The following is a 26,928-nucleotide window of genomic DNA, read 5'->3' on the forward strand; positions in this document are numbered from 1 at the left end:
GTCACGCCACCTGTGATATAATCCTGTTATTGACTTCTTGCTGCGAAAGACAATCAGTGACATGGTTCTTTCAACAAAGACATCACCGAAGGGTAAAAGAAACTCACCAGATTCATATACTGAGTTCAGAAAGTAAACCCAAGTCAAGAAAAAAAAAATATTCCATATTAAATGCCAAGTCTGTATATATATATATATATATATATATACAAATATCAATATATATATACAAATATATATATAAATGTGTATATATATATATATATATATATATATATATATATATATACACATACATATATATATATATATATAAATGTATATATTTAATTATTATATATATATATATATATATATATATATATATATATAAATGTATGTATATATATATATATATATATATATAAATGTATATGTATATATAAATGTATATATATATATATATTATATATATATATATATATAATTCTGATGTAAATATATTATATATAATAATAATAATAATGCATTTATTTTATACGAGGGCATGCCCGTACTATATATATATCTAAAATTATATCCCCCCCCCTCTATTTACATGAAATGGTTTGGTCCGGTGGCAATCCCCCCCCCTCTATTTACATGAAATGGTTTGGTCCATTCGCAAAGCCAAAGCGAACGGCTTGCGAGTACGGTGACAATCCCCCCCCTCTATTTACATGAAATGGTTTGGTCCAAAGCGAACGGCTTGCGAGTACGGTGACAATCCCCCCCCTCTATTTACATGAAATGGTTTGGTCCAAAGCGAACGGCTTGCGGAGTTTGGTAAAGAAATCGCCATAGCTCGGTAACTACTTGTCCGATTAATATGAAACCTTGAAAAGGCACATCCTCGGGTCCCCAGCAATATACCTGGCAAGTTTCAAGTATATCGGACCCGTGGTTGTCGAGAAACAGCGGTCACAGACAAACACACAGACATACACACATACACACACACACACACACACACACACAGAGATTACTGGAATTATAGATAGATAGCGCTTTTCAGGAAGCCCAAAGACGCTTTGACAGAGTGCAAAACATAATGCATAGCAAAACATAAAGACAATTGCAAAAAAGAAGAATCAATAGGGAAATATTCAAAGCACAAAGGAGGGAGAAGGAGAGGAGATAGTCAGGGGTTAGATGCTGTGGGTTAAATGTTGAATGCAGTGTTGAACAGGTGGGTCTTGAGTGATGTTTTGAATGTGGTGAGTGAGGAGGAGTCTCTGATGGTGTGAGGTAGCGAGTTCCAGAGGGTGGGAGCAGCGATGGAGAAGGCCCTGTCCCCCCAGGATCTAAATTTGGTCCGGATGGGGGGGGTCAGGAGGTTGGTACCAGCAGAGCGGAGGTTGCGGGTGGGAGTGTGTCTGGAGAGGAGGTCAGCCAGGTAGGATGGGGCCAGGTTATGGAGGGCTTTGTAGGTCAAGAGGAGGATTTTGTACTGGATTCTCTGGGAGATGGGGAGCCAGTGAAGCTTGTAAAGGACGGGGGTGATGTGGTCACGGGTCCGGGAATGGGTGAGTAGATGGGCAGCGGAGTTCTGAATGTATTGGAGTTTATTGGTGATTGTTGAGGGTGAACCATAAAGGAGACTATTGCAGTAGTCCAGACGGGAAGTGATGAAGGCGTGGATGAGGGTTTCTGCAGCCACGGAGGAGAGGGATGGACGGAGACGGGCGATGTTTTTCAGGTGAAAGAAGGCCGTCTTTGTGATCTGTTTAGTGTATTTGTCGAAGGAGAGGGTTTGGTCAAAGATGATGCCAAGATTCCGGATGTGAGGGGAGGTGGATACTGTAAAACCGTCGATGTTGAGGGCAAAGTTATGGGTGGACTTGGTGAGCGTTTTTGGGCCAATGATGATTATTTCAGATGAAGGTATTGATTTATTACAGGATCCCAGGACATACTCGATCCTGCCATACTCGATTGCTGCTGAACATATATATTGTTATGGTTTTTAGAACCGGCACTTGTAAATAATAATCCATTGTAAATAATTCCCTGTAAATATTCCCATCTTCTAAAGGTATAAAAGTAAATTAGGGTGCGACCTTTACCTTCTAAAGGTAAAGGTCGCACCCTAATTAGTCCATATACAACAAGTAGGGCACCATAGGAACTCTAGTTATTTCATTAGTATGTGTTTTAGGTAAGGCTCTGTTTCCAATAGTTTGCATCTGCGTTGTATTAATTAAATAAGATAGGTCCTTCAATCCCATTCATTTTGCGGCTTGACTCTCTCCAAATTGTGGTACGTGCCTCTGCTTGCCCAGCAGCGTTCGCTGCCTGGCTCAAAACGCCATTACGCACGCGGTCAAGCTGGAGAAGGGCGGAGCGCCTGGAGGAGGCGTGGCCCCCCTGTCAACTCATCATCAAAGGTGGAGCCAGGGAGCCCTCGCCAACCAACCAGGGCTGAGGTGAGCTCGCTAGTGGGCGTAGCCCTATGAAGCGCGGCTTAATCTGGACCAGCGTTATATAAACGCGAGCGCAGAGCCCTTTGACGGACTACTTGTTGGATTGCTTCTCGCCACAGACTTCTTGCTGGAGCTGCGCGTAAAACTTCCCCGGGGATTGCTGCTGAACATCGGCAGGTCATGAACGTTGAGAAAGAGAAAGCCAAATACCCTCCCCGATATATGAACCCCGACAAATAAGGTCCGCTCACGTTCCAACAATATACGAGCAGCGCTGCCTGCCGGGATCTCGCCACGGTACGAGTTAACACCTGGAGCCGGACCTCAACGCCTGAACCATCTGCCTGGACCTTCCTCTCCTACCACTACCCTCCCGTGTAAGTCTGTCTGTTCATCCTGGGGTTAAGTAGTATTGTATAGTTAAGGTTGCCCTGTGTCTGCTTCTTCTTTTTCTTGGATGTTCTTTCCCTTTCGTTTCCTCTTCTTTGGTTGTTGTAATAAATCATATTTGTTCTTTCTTTACTTTGGTTTCCTCTTATTCGATCGTCTTCGTCTTTTCTCTCCATTGAGTACCTGTGGCACGATTCGGGACCACTTTGATCGGGTTTAGTCCTTTGTTGGTGGCTCCGGCTTCGGATTGCTAAACCGCTCGGCAATTTCCATCTTGTCTGCGGTCCGAGCGGTAATTATCTCCCTGCTTTGCGGTCGGATTGGCACTCAGGTATTTGGGACTCCATTGACCAATCACCCTGGCCAATCTCGACCGGAAAGGAGCGTTATAATTTCCAGGATCGGGGGACAGCCAGCTTAAAAGACAAGGGGATTAACCCCCCCCCCCCCCCCTTGGTAAGGGGAGCGCCAACTCCCGAATCCGCAACAATATATATATATATATATACAGTCACGTGAAAAAGTAAGTACACCCCATGTAAAGTTTTGACTTTTTCAACATATTTCAACATACAGCTATTTGATCTTCATTTCAACAATATTGATAGATAAAGGTGATATAATATAACAAATATCATGAAACATTTACATTTTGTCATCCATTGTATAATTTAAATAAACATAAATGCAAATTTCGCATGTGGAAAAAGTAAGTACACCCTTGGCTCTAATAAGTGGTATTGCCCCCTTTGGCAGAAACAACCTCAAGTCAGCGTTTCTTATAACTGTCTACCAGTCTCTGCCATCGACTGGGAGAAATTTTTGCCCACTCCTCCATGCCGAATTCTTTCAGCTGTGCGATGTTTGAGGGGTTTCTTGCATGCACAGCTCGTTTCAAATCCCCCACAACATCTCGATGTGATTTAGATCCGGGCTTTGACGTGGCCATTCCAGAACCCTCCATTTCATTCTTTTCAGCCATTCCTTGGTGGATTTACTGGTATGTTTTGGGTCATTGTCATGTTGCAAGGTCCACCTTCGGTTGAGCTTCAACTTTCCGACAGATGGCCTCACATTATCCTCAAGCACCCTCTGGTAATGAATAATTCATAGTGGATTCTATGATTGTGAGCTGCCCAGGCCCTGATGCAGCAAAGCTGCCCCAAACCATAATATTTCCACCCCCATGCTTTACAGTTGGTATCAGGTTCTTGTGGTCAAATGCTGTCTTTGGTTTTCGCCAAACATGTCTTCTGGTACTGTGGCCAAATAGCTCTACCTTTGACTCATCTGTCCAGAGCACATTGTTCCCGAAGTGCTGGTCTTTGCCTAGGTGTCAATGGCAAACTTTCGTCTTGCCCTTATGTTCTTTCTGGACAGCAAAGGTTTCCTCCTGGCACACCTCCCACATAGATCAAATTTGTGCAGCCTCTTTCTAATGGTAGACTCATGCACTTTGACATCAACAGTGGCAAGAGCTACCTGTAGGTCCCGTGATGACATTATGGGGTTCTTAGAGACTTCTTTCAGCATCTTGCGGTCTGCTCTTGGGCTGAACTTGCTGGGGCGGCTTGGCCTGAACAAGTTGGCAGTTATTTGGAATCTTCTTCACTTGTCGACGATCTTCCGGACATTCGAATGATTGATTTCAAATTGTTTGGAGATCTTTTTAAATCCCTTCCCAGATGCGTAGGCATCTATAACCTTCTTTCTGAAGGCCTCAGGGAGCTCTTTTGATCTAGGCATGGTGACGCCGCACACTTCAACAACAAAGAGCAAACCAAACTAAATGTTTGAGGTTTAAATAAGACAGGTTCCTCCAAGATATTCTCTAACGATGTTCTAATAATTTGCACCTGAGCTGGTGCACCTGATTCTAATTTTAGGTATTTGAAGTAGTGACAAATGTAGGGGTGTACTTACTTTTTCCACATGCGAAATTTGCACTTATGTTTATTTAAATTATACAATGGACTACAAAATGTAAATGTTTCATGATATTTGTTATATTATATCACCTTTATCTATCAATATTGTTGAAATGAAGATCAAATAGCTGTATGTTGAAATATGTTGAAAAAGTCAAAACTTTACATGGGGTGTACTTACTTTTTCACGTGACTGTATATTTATATTATATATATATATATATATATATATATATATATATATATATAGTTGCAGATTCGGGGTTCGGCACTCCCGTTACCAAGGGGGTGTTAATCCCCTTGTCTTTTAAGCTGACCGTTCCCCCAACCCTAGAAGTTATAACGCTCCTTCCGGTCGGGAGTAGCCAGGGTGATTGGTCAATGAAGTCCCAAATACCTGAGTGCTACCCCTGGCCGTGAAGCAGGGAGATAACTCCTGCTCGGACCGCGGACAAGATGGAATTTGCCGAGCGGTTAGCAATCCAAAGCCCAAGCCGTTAGCAGTTGACTAACCCGATCCTGAGCGATTGCCGAAATTGTGCCACGTATATTCAATTGTGAAAAGACTAAGACGATTGGACAGAAGAAACCAAAGTAAGGAAGAACACAGGAATTTATTACCACAATAATTAAAGAGGAAACGGAAGGGTAAATGTACAAGGGAAGAAGAAGAAGCAGAACGCAGTGCAGTCTTAAACAGTCTTAACTATCACGCCCCAGGACAACACAAACAGACTTACATGGAAGGAGTAATGATGGCAGGGAGGGAAGGTCCAAGCAGAAGGACAGCGTGGGCTCCAGCCCCGATCCACGCTCCACCCCGGTGCACGCTCCGGTTCCGATCCACGCTCCAGCTCCGCGGCAAAACCCGGCAGGTAGCACTGCTCGTATATTGTTGCACGCAAGCGGACCTTACTTAGTGGGGTTCATATATCGGGGAAGGTATTCGGCTTTCCCTCTCTCAACGTTCATAACGTGCTGCAGTTCAACAGAAGTCCCCGGCGCAGTCCGATACAGTTGGTCGCTCCCTGCGCAGTTCGTAATCATCAGCATCCCCCAGCGCAGTTCTAGGTAATCGAGCTCTCTTTTGGCGCAGTTTGTATCAAGCAATGGTTCCCTGCACAGTCCATAATATCAATGATGCAATCTGCTCAGTCCGTCATCAATGGTGGCTCCCTGCGCAGTTCTCTTCATAACGTGACAATCAACCCTCCCCTGCGCAGTCCGTAATGGGGCTTCGCGCTCACCCTTATATCTCGCGCGTTGAAATCAAGCCGCCTTCATAGGGCTACGCCCACTAGCGAGCTTACCTCAGCCCTGGTTGATCGGCGAGGGCTCGCTGGCTCCACCTTTGATGATGAGTCGATGGGGGGGGGGGGCACGCCTCCTCCCCGCGCTCCGCCCTTCTTCGCCAGCCTGACCGCGTGCGCAATGGCGTTTGATGCAGCGAACGCTGCTAGCAAGTAAACGCTAAGGCACATAATAGCAAGAGAGAGACAACCCCGCCTGTAGGTACGCATGATGGAGTAGCTTGGAGAGAGAGAGATCACAATGCACGGGATTGAAGGACCTATCTTATTTAATTAATGCAACGCAGAGTCAAACTATTGGAAACAGAGCCTTACCTGAAACACATACTAATGAAATAACTGAAAGAGTTCCTATGGTGCCCTGCGTGTTGTATATGGACTAATTTATGGGTGCAACCTTTTTAAATGAAGAGGATTATTTACAAGAATTATTATTTACAAGTGCCGGTTCTAAAAACCGTAACACTGCACCCTCCCTTTCTCCAGGCCCATCCTGGGCCGTTTCACAAGGGATATCGTTTACAATTATGTGTGACACTTAGGTGTAGTTACCCTCTCGTATTAACCTCACCCTGAGTGCGACATTTTTAAAACTAGATATGTCCCGCCTGCTGCGTTGCATTCTACCTGGCAGACTCACGCCCACAGACTAACCGAATTGCGGAACTAATTTTCAAACTAAACATTTAACGGTGGGGAGCATTATTTACAAAGATACTACGACTATTTGGATTATTTACAACTAGAACCCAGGACCTGTCTTTTGGGAAGACAAAAGCAGCGCTTTTGAAAAGAGGAAAGGTCATGCACTGCACTGTACCGATACACCATACCCACCTGCACAGAAATGCACAATAAAATAATAAAGTGCACTAAAAAGCACAAAAGCACCACCATGCACGAAAAGCACCAACAAATGCACAGTCATACACATTTCCAAAAATAAACTGGTGTCTTCTCCGCTGGGCCGATGGCTGCTGGGCCGATGTTTCTTGGCGTCTTGATTTTCTTTCTTGCGGCCTATTTAATCAATAAGAAGGGCACAAACCGTGTCCATTTTTTTTAAAATTACGGCCAGCAGGGGCCAACTAAGGTGGTCCACCTGCTTGGCATAGATGCCACCTTGACCGTGGTACACAAGCAAGATGCTAGCAGCAATGGTTCGTGCCAGCAGAGGGGCCAGGCCACAGAACGTGTGGTCCATATGTGGTGGGCTTGGCCACAGAACGTGTGGTCCATAGGTGGTGTACCGGTCCAGGCAGGCAAGCAGCGAGGGTGCGGGTGCACAACTGCGACACCTGCACACTTTCCCCTCGGCACACAAAGACCACGGTCCATGAGTGGGGAAGGAAGACAAAGCAGGGTTAGCGGGGTGCAAGGGCGCAAGGGTACACATCAACACAAGATAATGCAAAGTGAGGTGTGCAGGAGAGCGAGCCGACAAAGCTCATCCCTACCGTACGTCCCCGTCCCCCCCGTCCCCATGTCACCTACTCTACCCTTGCCCCTACCCCGTATTTACACAATCTACACATTTATCAAATCCGTCGCTATCGTCTTTTCTTCCCCATATCCCCCCTAAACCAAATTAGTTATCAATCCCAATTCCTTATCAATCCCTCCTAAGCCAAATTTGTCATCAATCCCTCCGAAGGAGGAAGAGATGGAATCACAAACACAATGTCACCCCCACGTCATGATGCGTCTTTCAACCAACCAAACATCTGCTCAAAAACCTGGTGTGGAGTTCTATCACCTTGGGTGAGTGGATGCATATGGTGCGAAGAGATTTGCTCCTATCTAACTTCTCAATGACATTAACACACTTTAACTCTACCCGGGGTCTTTCCCTGCAAAACCATTGGCCATCTTTACTCTATGTGGTTCTAAGAACCGAACTCCCATTGAACATACTGTGGTGCTCTCCAATTTGGGGTCTCACTCCCCCGATTCTACTCCCTGTGCCCTCGCACAATTTCAGGGCTGGGTCGTGTGGCTCACCAGCAGGTCCGCTCACCTGCACACCTCCGCCACTGCAGTTGCCTCCCGAGCTTACCTGCTCCTCACCCTAACCTACCTGGGGGAAAGCCCTCTGGCTCTCTCACCCCCTACCGCCCTCTCTGGCGTCGGGACACCCGGGTCCTCTCCATAGGATCCCGGGCCCCATTGGACTCTAACTGGCTCCCAGAGCCTACCTGCGGCCTCACCTGGCCGACAGACTAGCAGTGGCGGAGTTCCCATTCAACCATTCTTACTAACAGGCCACACGCACAGCCAATTTCATTTCACTAATGCACCCATCCAAGCAGTACTCTGCTACTCTCGCACCACAGATGTCAATATCCACAAAATTTACCTACTCCCTCTACCTAACTTTAAACTACCCTGCCCGGGTACTCGTGAAGGGGGTCCATCCTTCCCCCATACACTCTTTCGCACCATACACTCCACTCCACGTATTCCACACTCCCACTCCACACCATCCATTCCAGACCATTTATTCCAGACCATTTATTCCATCCAACCATTCTCACTTGCCACCATGCAAGTCAATCACTCAATGCACAATCACACCTTTCACAATACTCTGCTCAATACACTTTCTACACACACACACAGCATTCACGAGCAATGCCTCATTTCAACAAGCTCACCACAAAGAACTTCCATACCAATTCCTCATTTCATCACTCTCACTCCAAACACACTGCATCATCTAATCTACCTGGTTTTCCCTCTAACTTAGTGCTTCTCTGTCACCCCTTATACTATTGCACATCCCTCGTCGTTATCAACCATCTAACCTATTCTACGTCCCCACTCCAGGTACAATGTCACTACCTAAATCTTGTGTTACCTATGGTCATCTCCAGATCCCCTCTCAATAAACTAACCCACCCGGGCTAGTTTGCACAGTCAATCCCCATAAACTAAAGCTCATGTGCCCAACGAATGGTACAACTACCATTCCTATCACTACTACTACCAAATGTCCATTAAACTATGAGCCTCTCATGGTGGACATGCCTTTTCATAGCTAGACTTCGAAAAGCCGGCTATCCGTGCGGATGGTCAGTCTCCTGATGGTTGGGTCCGTCCGGCATCGATTCTGGGGAGGAGGCTTTGTCGGACCGAGATTCCACGGTCCATCCCGGCGCGGAGCCTTGCGGTCTCCGGCCCGATGACTCAACCTCACCTGGTCGGAACACCGCCCCCACTAGGGGGCGCAGGTCCGACCTGGCCTTTCTCCCCCAGAATCGCGTCGATCGCCTGAACGACACGGCCCGACCATACAGGGCGGGACCCGGCCCGAATCGTGCACGGCTTTTATCTCGCGCGTTGAAATCAAGCCGCCTTCATCATAGGGCTACGCCCACTAGCGAGCTTACCTCAGCCCTGGTTGGTCGGCGAGGGCCCGCTGGCTCCACCTTTGATGATGAGTCGATGGGAGGGCCACGCCTCCTCCCCACGTTCCGCCCTTCTTCGCCAGCCTGACCGCGTGCGCAATGGCGTTTGATGCAGCGAATGGCGCTAGCAAGCAAGCGCCAAGGCGCGTAATAGCAAGAGACAACCCCCGCCTGTAGGTGCGCATGATGGAGTAGCTTGGAGAGAGAGAGATCAAAATGCACGGGATTGAAGGACCTATCTTATTTAATTAATGCAACGCAGAGTCAAACTATTGGAAACAGAGCCTTACCTGAAACACATACTAATGAAATAACTGAAAGAGTTCCTATGGTGCCCTGCGTGTTGTATATGGACTAATTATGGGTGCAACCTTTTATATGAAGAGGAATATTTCCAAGAATTATTATTTACAAGTGCCAGTTCTAAAAACCGTAACAATATATATATATATATATATATATATATATATATATATATATATACATACATACATACACATCATTGGCGTAGTTTGACTTCTCTATCTGGGGGGTGGTGGGGCAAGGGGTTATTATTTATATTGGGTAGCTCGGTCTGACTTCCAAAATTACCGTTCGTTAGTGTGGTTACAGTGCACGTGAAATCACAAATACAGTTTACGTTCATTATTGTTACTCGCATTTAAATAAGGGATGTTTTTATCTCAATTGTAAACGACTGAAAAAAATTAAGGTGGGGGCATTTTCCCCCATGCCCCCCCCCCCAAACTCCGCCGATGATATATATATATATATATGTTTATATTGTTGCGGATTCGGGGGTCGGCGCTCCCCTTATCAAGGGGGGGTTAATCCCCTTGTCTTTTAAGCTGGCCGTCCCCCAATCCTGGAAATTATGACGCTCTTCCCGGTCGGAATTAGCTAGGGTGATTGGTCAATGACGTCCCAAATACCTACGTACTAACCCCGACCGCGAGCAGGGAAATAACTCCCACTCGAACCACGGATAAGATGGAAATTGCCGAGCGGTTTAGCAACCCGCGATTCGAGCTATTAACAAGGACTAACCTGATTATAGCGATTCTGATCGTGCCACAGGTACTCAATTGAGAGAAAGGACGGATGCGATCGGATGGAGAGGAAACCAGAGTAAAGAAAGAACAAGTGAATTTATTAATTATGTACAACCAAACCCGAAGAGGAAACGAAAGGGAAGAATGTACAGGGAGAAGAAGAAGAAGCAGGATGCAAGGCAGGCTTAACTACACAGTCTTAACTTAACAAACCCCGGACAAACAAACAGACTCACACGGGATGGTAGTGGTAGGAGGAGAAGGTCCAAGCAGATGGTTCTAGGCTCCGGGTCCACGGCGAAGAATGGCAGGGAGCTAGCGCGTATCGTTGGCGCGCGACCGGACCTTACATATGGCTGGGGGGGGGGGGGGGGGGGGGAGGAGTCCTTCGCAAGTCCATATGCGCAGTTCCTATGAATTCATATGAATTAGGAGTTCCCCAGCGCAGCTCGTTCCAACGCAGCTCTGTCCGTGCCCTCTCTGTTAGCGCGGCTCTCCCACTCACTCTGCTCGTGAACTCCTTACTCAGCTTCTCTCCCTCCTCTCTTCTTGGTGTTCTCTCAACAGCAACGGTCCCCTGCGCAGTCGTTTAAGCAGTCCTCGCGCTTGCGCTTATATAACGCGCTTCAAAATCAATGCGCACTTCATCGAGCCACGCCTGTCAGTGAGCTCACCTCAGCCCTGATTGGGTAGCGAGGGCTCACCGGCTCCACCCTTGACGGAATGTTGACAGGGCCACGCCTCGTTCTTGGCGCTCCGCCCCCTTCTTCTCCAGCTTGACCACGTGCGCAATGGCGGCCGGGGCGAGCGCTTAAGGCAGCGATGACGGCTCAATGCAGCGAACGCTGCTGGCAAGCAAAGGCGCGTTATAGAATTGGGATGGACAAGCCCCGACTGTAGGTGGGCATGATGGAGTAGCTTGGAAAGAGAGAGAGGTTCGAATGTGATGAATGGGGCCTACCTTATTTGATTAATGCAACGCAGATTCGACTATTGGGAACATGGCCTTATTTAAACACATACTAAGGAGATAACTAAAGTCCTATGGTGACCTACGTGTTGCATATGGCCTAACTATGGGTGTGACCTTTGACCTTTTAACAAATAGAATATTTACAAGAATTATTTACAAGTGAGGGGTCTAAAACCGCAACACTGCACCCTCCCTTTTTCCAGGCCCGGCGCAGGCCGACACACAAGGGAATTATTTTAACAATTAGTGTGGCACGTAGATGTAGTTACCCTCTACTGTTAACCTCAGCCTGAGTGCGACAGTTTTAACACTAAATATGTCCCACCTGCTGCGTTGCATTCTACCTAACAGACTCATTCCCACAGACTAACCGAATTGCGGAATGGCCTTGAAACGAAATATTTAACCGGTGGGGAGCATGTTATATACAAAGACACTACTATTTTGATTATTTACAACTACACCCAGGACCTGTCTTTGGTGGGAACAAAAGCAGACACTTTTGAAAAGAGGAAGATCATTGCCATGCACTGCACTGATACACCATACCATATGCACCAATAAAACAAAATGCATGAAAAGCACCACAAAGCACCAAAGAGCACCAAAAAGCACCATAACAAAAGAAAATGCACCAAACACATTTCAAAACAATAATAATGGCGTCTTGTGATGTCTTCTCCGCTGGGCCGCTAGTTCTGGCTGCCTTCTTACTTGCTTTCTATTTAATAATTAAAAAGGGCACACACCGCGTCCGCTTTTTATTTACGGCCAGCAAGGCCAACTGAGGTGGTCCACCTGCTCGGCATAGGTGCCACCTTAACCGTGGTCCACAAGCAAGAGGCTGCTGGCAGCAATGGTCGGTCCCAGCAGAGACACCAGGCCACAGTACGTGTGGTCCAAAGTGGTACAGGCCACAGAACATGTGGTCCATATGTGGTGCCAGTGTGGTCCATATGGTGCATCAGTGCAGGCCGGAGGCAGCGAAGGTGTGGGCACACAACTGCGGCCACCTGCGCACAAGTCCATGAGTGGGGGAAGGAGGACAAGCAAATCAGCGGGGCAAGGGCACAAGGGTACACATTAATACCAGGCAATGCAAGGTGAGGTGCGCAGGAGAGCGAGCCGAGAAAGCTTGTCCCTAACGTACGTCTCCCCCCTGTCACCTACTCTACCCTTGCCCCTCCCCCGTATTTACACAATTTACACATTTATCAAATCCGTCACTATGTCCCGTCCCCCATATCTCCCCTAATGCCAAATTCATCATCAATCCCTCCTCAGGAGGAAGAAATGGAATCCCAACAATGTCACCCCCACGGCATGATGCGTCTTTCAACCAACCAAACATTTGCTCAAAAATCTGGTGTGGAGTTTTATCACCTCGGCGAGTGGACCTAGATGGTGCAAAGAGACTTTCTCCTATCTATACTTTAAATGACATTAACACTTTTACTCTACCCGGGGTCTTTCCCTGCAAAACCATTGGCCATCTTACACTATGTGGTTCTAAAAACCAATTCCCATTGAACATACTGTGGCGCTCACCAAATTTTGGGGTCTCACTCCCCCGATTCTTTCCTCCTGTGCCCTCACACAATTTCGGGGCTGGGTCGTGTGGCTCACCAGCAGGTCCGCTCACCTGCACACCTCCGCCACCGTACGTCACCACCCGAGCTTACCTGCTCCTCACCCTTACCTACCTGGGGAAGGCCCTCCCTGGCGCTTACCCCCTCGGTGCCCTCTCTGGCACTGGGCTACCCGGGTCCGTCCTCCGGATCCTCAGGCTACAATGAACACTAACTGGCTCCCTGAGCCTACGTGCGGCCTCACCTGGCCGACAGACTAACAGTGACGGAGTGCCCAACCAACCATTCTCACTAACAGGCCACACTCCCAGCCATTTCACTCCATTAATGCACCCATCAAGCAGTACTCTGCTACTTTTGCACCACAGATGTCAATATCCACCAAATTTACCTACTCCCTCTACCTCCTTTTAAATTACCCTCCCCGGGTACTCGTGAAGGGATCCATCCTTCCCCCATCCACTCCTTCGCACCATACACTCCACTCCACGTATTCCACACTCCTCACTACACACCATTCATTCCACACAACCATTTTCCACTTGCATACCATGCAAGTCAATCACTCAATGCACAATCACACCCATTCTCAATACTCTGCTCAATGCACTTCCACTTCTCCAAACCATTGCCTCATTTCATCACCAGCACTACTGGGAACTTACATTCGCAATTCCTCATTTCATCACCCTCACTACAAACACACTGCATCATCTAGCTAACTGTTGCCCTTCTAAGATTAGTGCTTCCCTGTCATCCCTTATACTATTGCACATCCCACGTCATTAACATCCATCTACTCTACCTACGTCCCCACTACCTGTATCAAGTCACTACTTAATTCTCGGTCACCTAAAGTCATTTCTCTAGATTCCTATCATTATCCTAACCCTCCCGGGCTAGTTTGCACTGCCACCCAATAAAACAAAGCTCCTTTGCCCAAAAGTGGTAGTGAATGGTAAAAGTACCATCCATCACTATCACTACTACCATCAGTCCACTACACTACGAGCCTCGGTGCGGGAAATACATTTCGATAGCTCGACTTCGAAAAGCCGGCTATCTGTGCGGATGGTTGGTCTACTGCAGGTTGGGTCCATCCGGCATTTACGATTCTGGGGAGGAGGTTTTGTCGGGCCAAGGCTCCAAGAACCATCCCTATGCAGGGCCTTCCGCTCCCATGCGCGGTTGCCCAGCCTTGCCCGGCCGGAGCGCCGCCACCACAAGGGGGCGCTGCTCCGAACCCTTCTCCTTCCCCTCGAACCGGGCCGGTCGCCTTGCCTGGAAAAGCGCGGAATCGACCGTGCAGGGCGGAGCCCAGCCCGAATCGTGCACGGCGCTCCGTGCAGGAGCAAAGCGGCACCGATCCCGGCCGGCCCCCGCAGCACACAAAGAACACCGCACCCCGAGAGCTCGCGTCGGCTAAACTTCGGCCTAACCGCTGCCCCGGTCAACGTTGATGCTCGATTCTCACACCACGCGTTCCTTTTCCTACTCACACATCCAGGTGTCTCCATACACTCCGCACATTTCGTCACCGCACTCTCTCTCCGTGCACACCACCCAGGCACACTCATTTCGCTCACAGACTTCGTTACACACCTCTCTCGCGCACCTTCTTGCGCATACCTACCCACGGGTGTGCAATCCCCTGTCGCACACCCAATCACGCGCTCCAGTGTGCTCTCACGCACACGCTCCTCAACCAACCCAGGTGTGCATTCCCGCACACTCGCCACAACCAACTCACTCTCTGTATCACAATCACTCCCACTATCACACTCTGTCGTGCATTCATTCTCACTCTCCGTGTCATACTCGCGCACCCGCACCATTCGCAGACGCGCGCCATTTCTACTCACACAGCGCACCACGGACCTCCCACACACGCCCGGGTTACGCTGGAAACCCAAGCGCGCGAAAATTCTTTTTGCGCTAAACACTTTCCCAAAAAACCTTCTAGCATCATATACAGCCCGACTCACCTTCGGGATCCTCTTCTTCACACGCACCTGCAAACTTTCATTGGGGTTAAGCACGGCATCACAATGCGAATACAGACTTTGCGTGCATTCCATTTCTTCACCCCGTGAGTGCTTTTCTAAGTCCGATGTCTCTTCCACCCCAATTTGCATTATAATGATTTTAATTTCTTTATTTTCGACGACCGCTGGCGCTAATAAAATTTTATCTTCTACTGCGGCAGTCGCTGGCTTCTCCATACCCCGGGACGCAATTTCTATACCCGTCCACGTGACTTCGCTTTTCTCAACTTCGCTTTTCCCACGTTCCTCTAGCCGCGTTACCTCGTCGCGTACCCCCGCAACCTTTCCGCCCGATCTGCGGTCTATGTCTCTCCCCAATGCTTTTATCTGGCCACCCACTCTGTTTTCAAACCCCGTTAACCCGTCCTTCATTCATTCTTTTCATTTGATTTTCCCGGGTGTCCATCTTGCTTTTCACCCTCGTTAACCCCTCGTTCATTTCGCCACTCACGTCCTCCAATTGGGCCCCTAATTTACTTTCTAACCCCCCAATTTGATCTCCCATATCATTTCTCATCCCCCCAATTTGGTCTCCCATATCATTTCTCAATCTGCCAATTTGATTGCCCATATCATTTCTCAACCCCCCAATTTGGCTTTCTAATCCCCCAATTTGGCTTCCCAATTCATTTTTTAATCCCTCTATTTGGTTTCCCAACCCCATTTGTACGGCTGCCTGCAGCTGCGCAATGAGGTCCTGCATATTCATCCCTCCCATTTGCGTAGCGGGCGCAGCCCTCGTTGCCATGTGCGAGGCGCTGCCATTTTGGGCACCTGCAACACCCACTGCTGCATCCTCATTAACTTCCTCCTCCATCTCTCCCACTTCTTCCCCAGGGTCCTAAGTTGATTCTAATTCCTCCTCTAACTCCTCATTTTCCCCCACCGGCATCCGATCGCCTTGGGTATCCATGGCACGATATAATTTTGGGTGTTAATAAAAATTTTGGCTGCTCAAAATTTGGACCAAATTTTTTTAAGATGGTATAAAAATTTGGTTCGGGTCCAATCCTACTCACAGACACCAATTGTTGCGGATTCGGGGGTCGGCGCTCCCCTTATCAAGGCGGGGTTAATCCCCTTGTCTTTTAAGCTTGCCATCCCCCAATCCTGGAAATTATGACGCTCCTCCCGATCGGAATTAGCTAGGGTGATTGGTCAATGACGTCCCAAATACCTACGTACTAACCCCGACCACGAACAGGGAAATAACTCCCACTCGAACCACGGATAAGATGGAAATTGCCGAGCAGTTTAGCAACCCGTGATTCAAGCTTTTAACAAGGACTAACCTGATTATAGCGATTCTGATCGTGCCACAGGTACTCAATTGAGAGAAAGGACGGATGCGATCGGATGGAGAGGAAACCAGAGTAAAGAAAGAACAAGTGAATTTATTAATTAATGTACAACCAAACCCGAAGAGGAAACGAAAGGGAAGAATGTACAGGGAGAAGAAGAAGAAGCAGGATGCAGGGCAGGCTTAACTACACAGTCTTAACTTAACAAACCCCGGACCAACAAACAGACTCACACGGGATGGTAGTGGTAGGAGGAGAAGGTCCAAGCAGATGGTTCTCGTCTCCGGGTCCACGGCGAAGAATGGCAGGCAGCTAGCGCGTATCGTTGGCGCGCGACCGGACCTTACATATGGCCAGGGTGGGGGGGTCGGGGGGGGGGGGGGAGTCCTTCGCAAGTCCGTATGCGCAGTTCCTATGAATTCATATGAATTAGGAGTTCCCCAGCGCAGCTCGTTCCAACGCAGCTCTGTCCGTGCCCTCTCTGTTAGCGCGGCTCTCCCACTCACTCTGCTCGTGAACTCCTTACTCAGCTTCTCTCCCTCCTCTCTTTTTGGTGTTCTCTCAACAGCAACGGTCCCCTGCGCAGTCGTTTAAGCAGTCCTCGCGCTTATATAACGTGCTTCGAAATCAATGCGCGCTTCATCAAGCCACGCCCGTCAGTGAGCTCACCTCAGCCCTGATTGGGTAGCGAGGGATCACCGGCTCCACCCTTGATGGAACGTTGACAGGGCCACGCCTCGTTCTTGGCGCTCCGCCCCCTTCTTCTCCAGCTTGACCGCGTGCGTAATGCCGGCCGGGGAGAGCGCTTAAGGCAGCGATGACGGCTCAATGCAGCGAACGCTGCTGGCAAGCGAAGGTGTGTTATAGAATTGGGAGGGACAAGCCCCGACTGTAGGTGGGCATGATGGAGTAGCTTGGAGAGAGAGAGAGGTTCGAATGTGATGAATGGGGCCTACCTTATTTGATTAATGCAACGCAGATTCGACTATTGGGAACATGGCCTTATTTAAACACATACTAAGGAGATAACTAAAGTCCTATGGTGACCTACGTGTTGCATATGGCCTAACTATGGGTGCGACCTTTGACCTTTTAACAAATAGAATATTTACAAGAATTATTTACAAGTGAGGGTTCTAAAACCGCAACAATATATACCTCCACCACCAAAGGTGCATGGAGGTTATCTTTTCACCCCTGTCTGTCTGTTTGTCCGTTTGTCTGTCTGTCCGTTTGTGAACAAAATATCTCAAAAAGTTGTTGACGGATTCGGACGAAATTCGGCAGAGATGTAGCGCATGTGACAAGGACAAAATGATTAGATTTTGGTGAAGATCCGGATCCGGCTAGTATTATTTTTAAAAGATTCTTCACCATTGGGAGATCGGGCCAAAAACGATACATAGCAGGATATCTCAAAAAGTTGTGCATGGATTTGGACAAACTTGTCGGACCGGTTGGGTGTCTGACAAGGACGATTCGATTCGATTTTGGTGAAGATTTGAATATGGATTCGGATATGAGAATTATTTAATTTTTAAGTGAATCTTCACCATTGAGCGATATGGCCAACCAGGTGGAAGTATGTATGCTCTCTACTGAGTGCCGTTCTGGTTATCATATGAGTGTATAACTGAACCGTGTGATACTTTCAGACACACACACATATATATATATATATATATATATATGTATATATATATACTTTTTATCCATCTCTTCGTTGGTGGATTTAATTTTTTTAAACCAGTATGTTGTACTTCACAAACATTTTAATGTGTAGTATATTCACACTATCATTTTCTCTCGGTCACCTCCCATCTACTTGGGGGTTAGCTAACAATACCTTTGTCAGCCAACCTTCCTACAAGTAAAAAATGTAATATTACTAGTAAAAAGCCTGTCAAAAATGACGGGTTGGAACAGTTTATTCAACTGTGTAGCATCATGAACATGCCAAAGTCTGAAGCCTCTGCCTTGTGTCAGGCGTGCTTATATCTTCTTTATTTATTAGACAACATACGGACGTAAATTAACACTCATTTTACTCTGCGCACGTTGCACATCATGTGCAGCAAATTTCACCTCCCTGCTCCTTGCATTTATCGTTATTTAAAAAACACTTCTGTACACCGCCCTTGAGGCTCGGTTTGCAAGCCACCATCTACAATTCCAATAGAAGAGACATACTTTTCTCTGTATGGAAGATGTTTTTCGAGTTTGTTTTATCCTCAAAAATATACCGTAGTGAACACATATTCATGTTAAAAGATTGGCCTTTAACACTTACCCTTATGAAGGGGACAGACATCTGTACACTAACACAAACTGACATTGTGCTTTAAATGGTAGATGGTACGAGCAAACATCACTTCACTAGATATACAAATTTCATTTTATAGCATAGACCATAGATGTATCTGTACCATAAAAGTAGATTTGTATATTTGTTTCTTTATATATTTGTTTATACATGCTTAAAAAAACGAAATACTACTCAAGAAAATCCAACCAAATTTTGCATGCTGCCTAAGGGTCCCCCAGGTAAGGTTTCTGTCTGGGTAACATATCTGGTGGGAGGGGGAGGAGGGTGTTCAAGATGGGGGTGAAGACCCCAATTCTCTCTCGTAAATGTGTATTATATAGCGCCACCTGGTGGTAGCTAATATTACAAATCATCTATTCTTGTATAATGAAAGTTTCAACAACTTAACAATACACATTACAATGATGTTGAAATCTCAGTGAGACTAATTTGAAATTTTCCAAAATGTTCCATTTCAACGCGTTCTCGGCAACCGACTGATTCTGTCATCCCAGGTCTCATTTCAGGTCTGTCCGCCATGATACTATACCTTGACGGACTACCGATGGGTCCGATACCACATCCCATGGGACCACTGGGCCAGGCGATCTCCAATGGATGTGAAATTACTGGGATGAGAGTTTATATGCCATGCTGATCGCTGCCGTACGTTCGTTCTCGAATAGACACCGAGTGGAGGGAGTATCTGGGCGTAGGCACGGCCTTGGTTTGAGCAGGAATCACCTGAATCCAATCTCTCCTTCCACAGACGTGTTATATTTTAATAGTGAATGGAACCACCCAAATTCACTTAGAGCCAAAGTCGTTTAAAAAGTGTATTTGAGAGAAAACACAGGGCAGGATAGATACAGTCAGAAGCAATACAATCATTAAACAATTTTCATTAACACACTAACCCAAATTAGTCAACGAAGGAAATGAATATCCTTATCTATCTAATCTTAATACTGATTAGGCCCATATTCACACCTCAGTAGATAGACCAGGGAGATTTACAGGAGATATGGGAGATTTTCCTTCACTATCCTGGCCTGACCAGCCTCCATTTTAGCCATAATGTTTGCTAAAGCGCCCCCCATGTTGTCATGCTTAGCCCGGCGAGCCCTGATATTGGCTCCATTAGCCTTCAGCTTGGCTCCCAGCAAAGCCTTCATGCTGTCCTGGCCATCCTTCATATCATGTGCCATGGCCCTCATTATGGCCATCAAAAGGCTCATGTCCATGGTTCCCGATATGGGCCTACTGCAGATTCTGGGGAGATCTGGGCTCGTGGGGGGAGTTGGGGTTACTGGGTGAGGGGTGGGGGGGGGGGGGGAAACTCCACTGTGCTCTCCAGTGAACCCTCCATTTCACCTGGGACTGCAATGGCATCGGTCCAATGAATCCCCCCTCGCCCCCCCCCCCCCCCCACTCCTGATATTACTTCACATACACTGTTAGCATGGGTTATGATGTCATCTAACTATAATTCACCAAATGTCCATCCATCTGTCTGTCCGTTCGAAGGTACCGCAAAAACGGCTGAACCGATCGCCACGATATTTTGGGTGGGTAATCCTAGGACCCCCTGGAGTAAAATAGGCGATATTGTTTTCCCAATTTTTCCAACTTTTCCAATTTTCCAGTTTTTCCAAACACGATGGAAAAATATTTACCGATATGAACAGTGATGTGGCTTTTGTTGAAATTCTACGTACCAGGAGAGAGTAGATCGACTCCTGACGAACTCTTCGGATATAAACGTGCGGCTCCGAAGTAACACGGTAGCGTGTGCAAAGCGACTGAGAAACAGGTGTAGCGGCCGCTTCCGTGTTACAGATTCGGCGCGCACTCTTCACACATAAACGTGCGACTGAGAAAGACGTGTAGCGGCCGCTGCCGTTTTGCAGAATTCAATCTTTCAAAATGTGCGCCATGTACTGTTTAGATTTTGATGATTTGCGTGTGGTATGTTTCAAAGGATGTTTACATGAATCGTTTAAAATAAAAAAAACCCTTCGATTTCTGATATTTTGCCTTTTCATTTGGGCTTCCCAATTGAAGTCCCGCCCATAGGGCGGGTACCGTTGCTAGTAACTTTAATTCTGCACTCATGTGAATCGAAGTACAAATATATGAAGTTTCAGATTTTTTGGATAAGGATTTCAATGCAACCCATTATGGCTGGAATTTCACTTCAAGGATAACCTCATTGTTATCACCTTATATACCAATGGTAGTTAATGGTATATACCTAGTTGCAATATTTTCATTGAGCAGTTTGGAGGAAATGATGTCTATTTTTTTCCCCTTTAATCCAATATGGCTGCCATACCATGTGACATATGACATCAGAGTTATCATCATACTGAAATACGCCATTTGTGTCTGTCCATCTGTCTGATGAATTTTTGACGCCAATACATTCCGTCCTTACTTATCCAATCTCAACCAAACTTGACAGGATGACCAAGAGTTACATAACGAAGGTTGTAGCGCATTCATTTGTCCCCCTTCCCAAGGGGGTTTTCTCCCCCGAGCGGGTTTTCCCCACCATTGCCGTCAATGGGTTGCATGTTGAGGTGTATAGCCGTATTAAGTTAGCTTTATCATAGCGTTTGTCCAAAGAAGAAGATTTATCATGGCATTTTTCCAAAGACGCTTTTAATAACAAAATTAATGATAATCGCATATTGTTAATGTAATTACAAAACAATATTAATACTAATGATAATGTTCTACTTCCCCCAAGGCGTTTTTCCTGCAGTGATAACGTGTATAAATAGCTTATAGTTATAATGGCGTTTCCGTGGGAGCAATAGGGAGTAAAAATATTATAAACCACAAACACGTATGCTTAGCTTTTTAAACAGTCGCTAATGCACTTTATCATACTAAATGAAGAAATTTGGAGGAATCCCGACATCCGTGAAGTAGGGTTTACTGACAGAACTGAGCGAAGATCTACGGTACTCTATATAACCCACAAATGTTGGGTTAATAACATGGCCCTTTCTGCCGCTACCGTGGCATTTTTCGTAGCGAACTTCTGAAACTCGCTCCTGCTGTTTAATACGAAACTGAAAGGGAGGAAGCCCGGATTGTGCTCATTTACCAAGCAGCTAGCTTGCGCTTGCCAAGCCAGCCGTTAATTAACGTTTTTGAATTGAGTGCTTGCTCGAATGCTTAAACCACTTGGCGATCTCTCCACACGAAACTTGGTAAATGAACACACACCCAATATTCTTGAGACCCATCCATAGATCGACTGTAATCTACATACCCCAAAGAGTATATGACCCTTCCTGCCCCTCCCGGAGTCTGCAGGTGTACGAGTCAAGAACATTTTCTGAAACAACTTGCCTTCTCACTCTTCCTGGAAGGCAAATCCGACCAAAAGCAATCTCAGTGCATTCCAAAAAGTCTGCAACAAGTGTGTGTGCACTCTCAGAATATCCAGAAAACAACATCTGTCCAAACTCAAGAATGAACTTTCAAACTTGTCGCCCTCCTCTAAAACCTGGTGGTGCCTTGTTAGGACTATCCCTGCATGGCATATGCCCCCTTTCCATCCCTTCCCTCTCTTCAAATGGCACCACAGCTGATTCTGCTTGTGAGAAGGCTGAATGCCTCAATTGTGTGCTTGCTTCCAAATAGTGTCCCCAACCCCTCACTCTCGATAACCATCCTTCCCCATCGTACCCAACTGTGCCTGGAGTATGTGTATTTTGCACCTGAGAAGGTTCTTTCAACCCTCAGCTCCAACTTTGCTACTGGACCGGATGGCATCACTTCACGTGTCCTAAACACCTGCTCTGCTGCTGTTGCACATCCTCTCTCTGTCATTTTCACCCTGTCATTTGTGCTAGGTCATCTTCCATCTGCTTGGAAATCAGCCAACATCACAGCATTACATAAGAGGTGAAAACATGGATCCCCTTAACGACAGACCTATCAACTTACTTGGAATCATCAGCAAGGTTATGGAATCCATCATCACAGTTGATATGAAATTCTTCCTTCTCTCCAACAATCTCATCTCAGATCACCAATTTGTTTTCAGACCAGGTCACTCCACCTTGGACATATGATGCTTCAATTCACCCAACAATGGATGGAGGCCCTCAATATCAGGCATGAGATTAGGGTCATGTCTCGGACTTATCTTGTGCTTTTGATACAGTCGGGCATCCTGCCTTACTCTCCAAACTCTCTGCCTGTGGCATCCAAGGCTAACTCCACACATGACTTACTGACTTTCTCTTCTCTCATAGGCACGTGTGGGACTGAATGGAATTCTTTCATCTCCACTCCCTGTAAAAGAAAGAGTTCCCCCAGCAGTGTTCTAGGCCCAGTCCGATTCCTGATCTTCATAAATGATCTCTCTGACTGGAAAATCCTCTTTATCTATTTGCTGATGACTCCAACCTCTGTCGTGACATCCCTCATCCCTCAGACAGGCGGATTGCAGACTCTTCCCTCTCTTCAGACCTTGAAGAAAAATCACAAGCTGGTCAAACACTGGGAACATGTCTTTCAATCCAGAAAAATCTCACTCTCTATTTCTCTCTGAAAGGACTGTCTGGCAAACCCTCCTGCCTACTTTTTTAACAATCCTCTTGAGAGAGTTCAGTCACTCAAACTCCTGTGTCTCACTGTCAACCACGATCTTTCTTGGGAAAATCAGATTTCAAAGTTGGCCTCCAAAACCAGCCGCCGACTGGGCATCCTCTGTCGTACAAAGTCTTTCCTTGGCACACCTGAACTCCTATCCACCTACAAGGCCTTCATCCGCAACTTCATGGAATACTACTCTCCGCTCTAGGCTGGCTCCCCTGCCTCACATCTTGCTCAGCTTGACACTGTGGAAACAAAGGCCTTCAAGATTTTTGGAATCTCCCTCAATGAAGCTAGTCGATGGGCTTATCACTTCGCCATCACAAGTTCGTGGTCTCTGTCTTTTACCACCTCCTTTCTGGTCTTGCACTCTCTGCTGCTCTTTCCGTGCTTTGTCCGCATCCTCCCCCAGGTTTTTGAATGGCTCACATGGTCCACCATAAACACCCTTCTGGGGAAACTACCTAAATCCAGGATCACTGCTCACCTCCACTAATTTGTCCTTTCTTCCATATGTGGAATCAACTTCGACATTCTTTTTAACCTCATTCTTCCCTCCAGGACTTCAAGAAAACTGTTCACCACCATCTCAGATCACCCCCATCCAAAACCATGTTTTTTTTCTACCCTCGTTAACACCACCCAAATCCCTCCTCCTTCCAATTTCCCAGTTTCCCCTCCTTGCAGTTTCCTTCCGTATCCACCTTGTCCACCTTATGCATGTGAATTTGCACCCTGTTTTTGTCTGTTACGTCCTGATCCGTTCAGTGTACTAGCTCTTCCACCAGCCTAGAATATGTATACAAAAAATGTACATATATATATATATATATTTTATTTTTTTGGCGGATCCCAGGTCAGTCGACGTACTAAGGGGGGGGGGGGTAGGTTATGACCCCGTTTCCCCCTCAGACTCCGAGTCCACAGGCCGTGGGCCATGACTAAACTTGTGGTCGACGGGTTGCGAAGCAACTTCAATTGCCAGTCTCCCAGCTACACGCCGAAGGGTTGCTGGTCAATGAATCCCAAATACCTTCGAGACACGTGGCCAAAAAGTCTGGGTATTGAACCCTCGCGTTCCCACACCTTGTGGTGTGCCGAGCGGATCGCACGGTGTGGTTCGCGGCGTTATCTTCCGTGATTGATGGGCCTGATTAAAACCACCGTTTAGAGGCCATTTTCCCCCGCAAAGCGGGGGTTGGCCTTTTCGGGGACCGTGGTAGTTGTTGTTGTTTTTTTTGGTCCCCTTTTTTGAAGCAATGTTTTACGGCCGGATGCCCTTCCTGACGCCAACCCTTTTTGCCGCCTTCAACGACAAACAGGGAATTACCAGTGAACTGGTACTCAAACCTGATTCATCTGGCCTGATTGACTCGTCGAATTCGGTTTCAGACGATGCTAAAAGCATTCGGCCAATGAAGGAAAAGACGTACTCGAACAGGTTTGAAAAGAACACAATATACAGCCTTTTATTTACAAGGCACAGAAAAAGAGAGGAGAGGCAGTCTTAACAATCCTTACCTAACCTAATCCCAGCAGGCGCCTTCACAAACACACAGGGAATGAAGCACACTGGTTATTTTTGTACCGGGAAACATGCAGACGATGACTTGGTCTGTCAGTTCCCATGCGCAGCTCACGGCCGTTCAGGATGCGCAGCTTGAAGGTCCACAGGAACGACGATCCAGCTCAGATGAATTGCAGCGCAGGAAAGACGACCCAGCACTTCGGACAGCCAGCTTCAAGATGAACGCCAAGAGAGAGAGCTTGAATGACGATGGGCACGGATCTTTATCAGGTGGAATGTCCTTCGAGAAGGTTCCACGGCCTCCCATTGGCCGAGGTTAGTCACGTGCAGTCATTCAGCCCTGCCTCCCACTCGGAAGGTTTCATTCCTACCTCCCTCTTTCATTCTGGGAGGTTTTAGAACCCACCATTGGTCGCCTGTCGGTGACGTGTCCACGACCCCTCATTGGTCGCTCGCTGGTGACGTAGGCTCAACCTGATTGGTCGCCTGCTGATGACCTGTCATTGGTCGTTTGTTGGTCACATGGCCTGGTCATTTAGCCACGCCTTCCTGCACATGAAAACGTATTCCCTCATCCACAAGGAGGTTTGAAATCCTGCCTAAGTCAACGCATATTGGTGTGGATTACTAAACATTTGGAGGGGAGCTAATCTTTACATTTAATAAGAAATAACTAACTACTGCAGGCTACATGTTGTCGTGCAATTCACTATCGGGGGTTTGCCTTTATTTTAAAACCGCAACAATATATAAATGTGTGCTGGGCCGATTCCAAAATTCAAAATTTGACTATAACCGATTACCAATTTAAAAAAATAAAAATCAGCCGATATTGATGCCGATCCTAAAGTGGTAAATCATGACGTCATAGTGCATTGTGCACACATTAAGTGGATACCTGGATCGGTGCCGTGCCCGTGATTGACGGATTGAAGTTATTGGGTGGCTGTGAATTGATACATTTTAAATCCCTCTCTGATAGATTGGTGTACATTAATAGCTAATCGAACGGCACAGCATCCTGTCATTTTTAAACAAATGATGAGCTACTGTGTGCTCATTCGATGAGCTATTGACGGGTATAAAATGAAGCGTTTCATACTTGTCTGGTCGTGTGAAAAGTTAGTTTTATCCAAAAATACAGTTCAGGGAATCAAGTTAAAATAGTACAATCAAGCGTGTTAATCAGAAAATAATTCCAAACAAGTACAGATACATTCAAAGTACACCACCCCCATGCCAAATAGATAACATATCCTCCCAGCATGCAACATTGCCACCATGCAACACGTAGAGGCAGTATCTGGAGGGAGAGATGCACAATAATTGATTGATTCATTTCGTAATTAAACAAATAAATAATAATCGTAAAATAATTAATTTCGTAATCCATTGGCTAATGGCCGACCTAAACCACCACTGCTTTAGCCGAAACTATAAGTTTTTGAAAAATAATCAAATAATTAATTAATCAAAAAAAATCATAATTAATTGATTAATCAATAAATAATTAATCGATTAGTTGATTAATCAACTAGAACGGCACTCAGTGGAGAGCATATCTCTGCACTGTTGGCCATATCGTTCAATGGTCAAGAATCACTTAAAAAATTCTACTAGCTAGATCCGGATCCAGCTTTTCACCAAAATTGAATCAATTCTTCCTTGTCATACACACAACCTGTCCAACAACTTTCGTCTAAATCCATCCATCACTTTTTGAGATATCCTGCTATGTATCGTTTTGGCCCTATCTCCGAATGGTGAAAAATCATAAAATTTTGAATAATCTCATATCCGAATCCATATTCAGATCTTCACGAAAATCGAATTGAATAGTCCTTGTCACACACACAACCAGTCTTGGAAGCTTCGTCCAAATCCGTCCACAACTTTTTGAGATATTCTGCTATGTATCGTTTTTGACACTATCTCCCAATTGTGAAGAATCACTTTAAAAATACTACTAGCCGGATCCCAATCTTGATCTTCACCAAAATCTAATCATTTCGTCCTTGTTACATACATTTCGTCCTCTCTGC

The sequence above is a fragment of the Myxine glutinosa genome, chromosome 2 (genome assembly GCF_964187855.1).
Source record: "Myxine glutinosa chromosome 2, kmMyxGlut1.1, whole genome shotgun sequence".
Classification (NCBI taxonomy): domain Eukaryota; kingdom Metazoa; phylum Chordata; class Myxini; order Myxiniformes; family Myxinidae; genus Myxine; species Myxine glutinosa.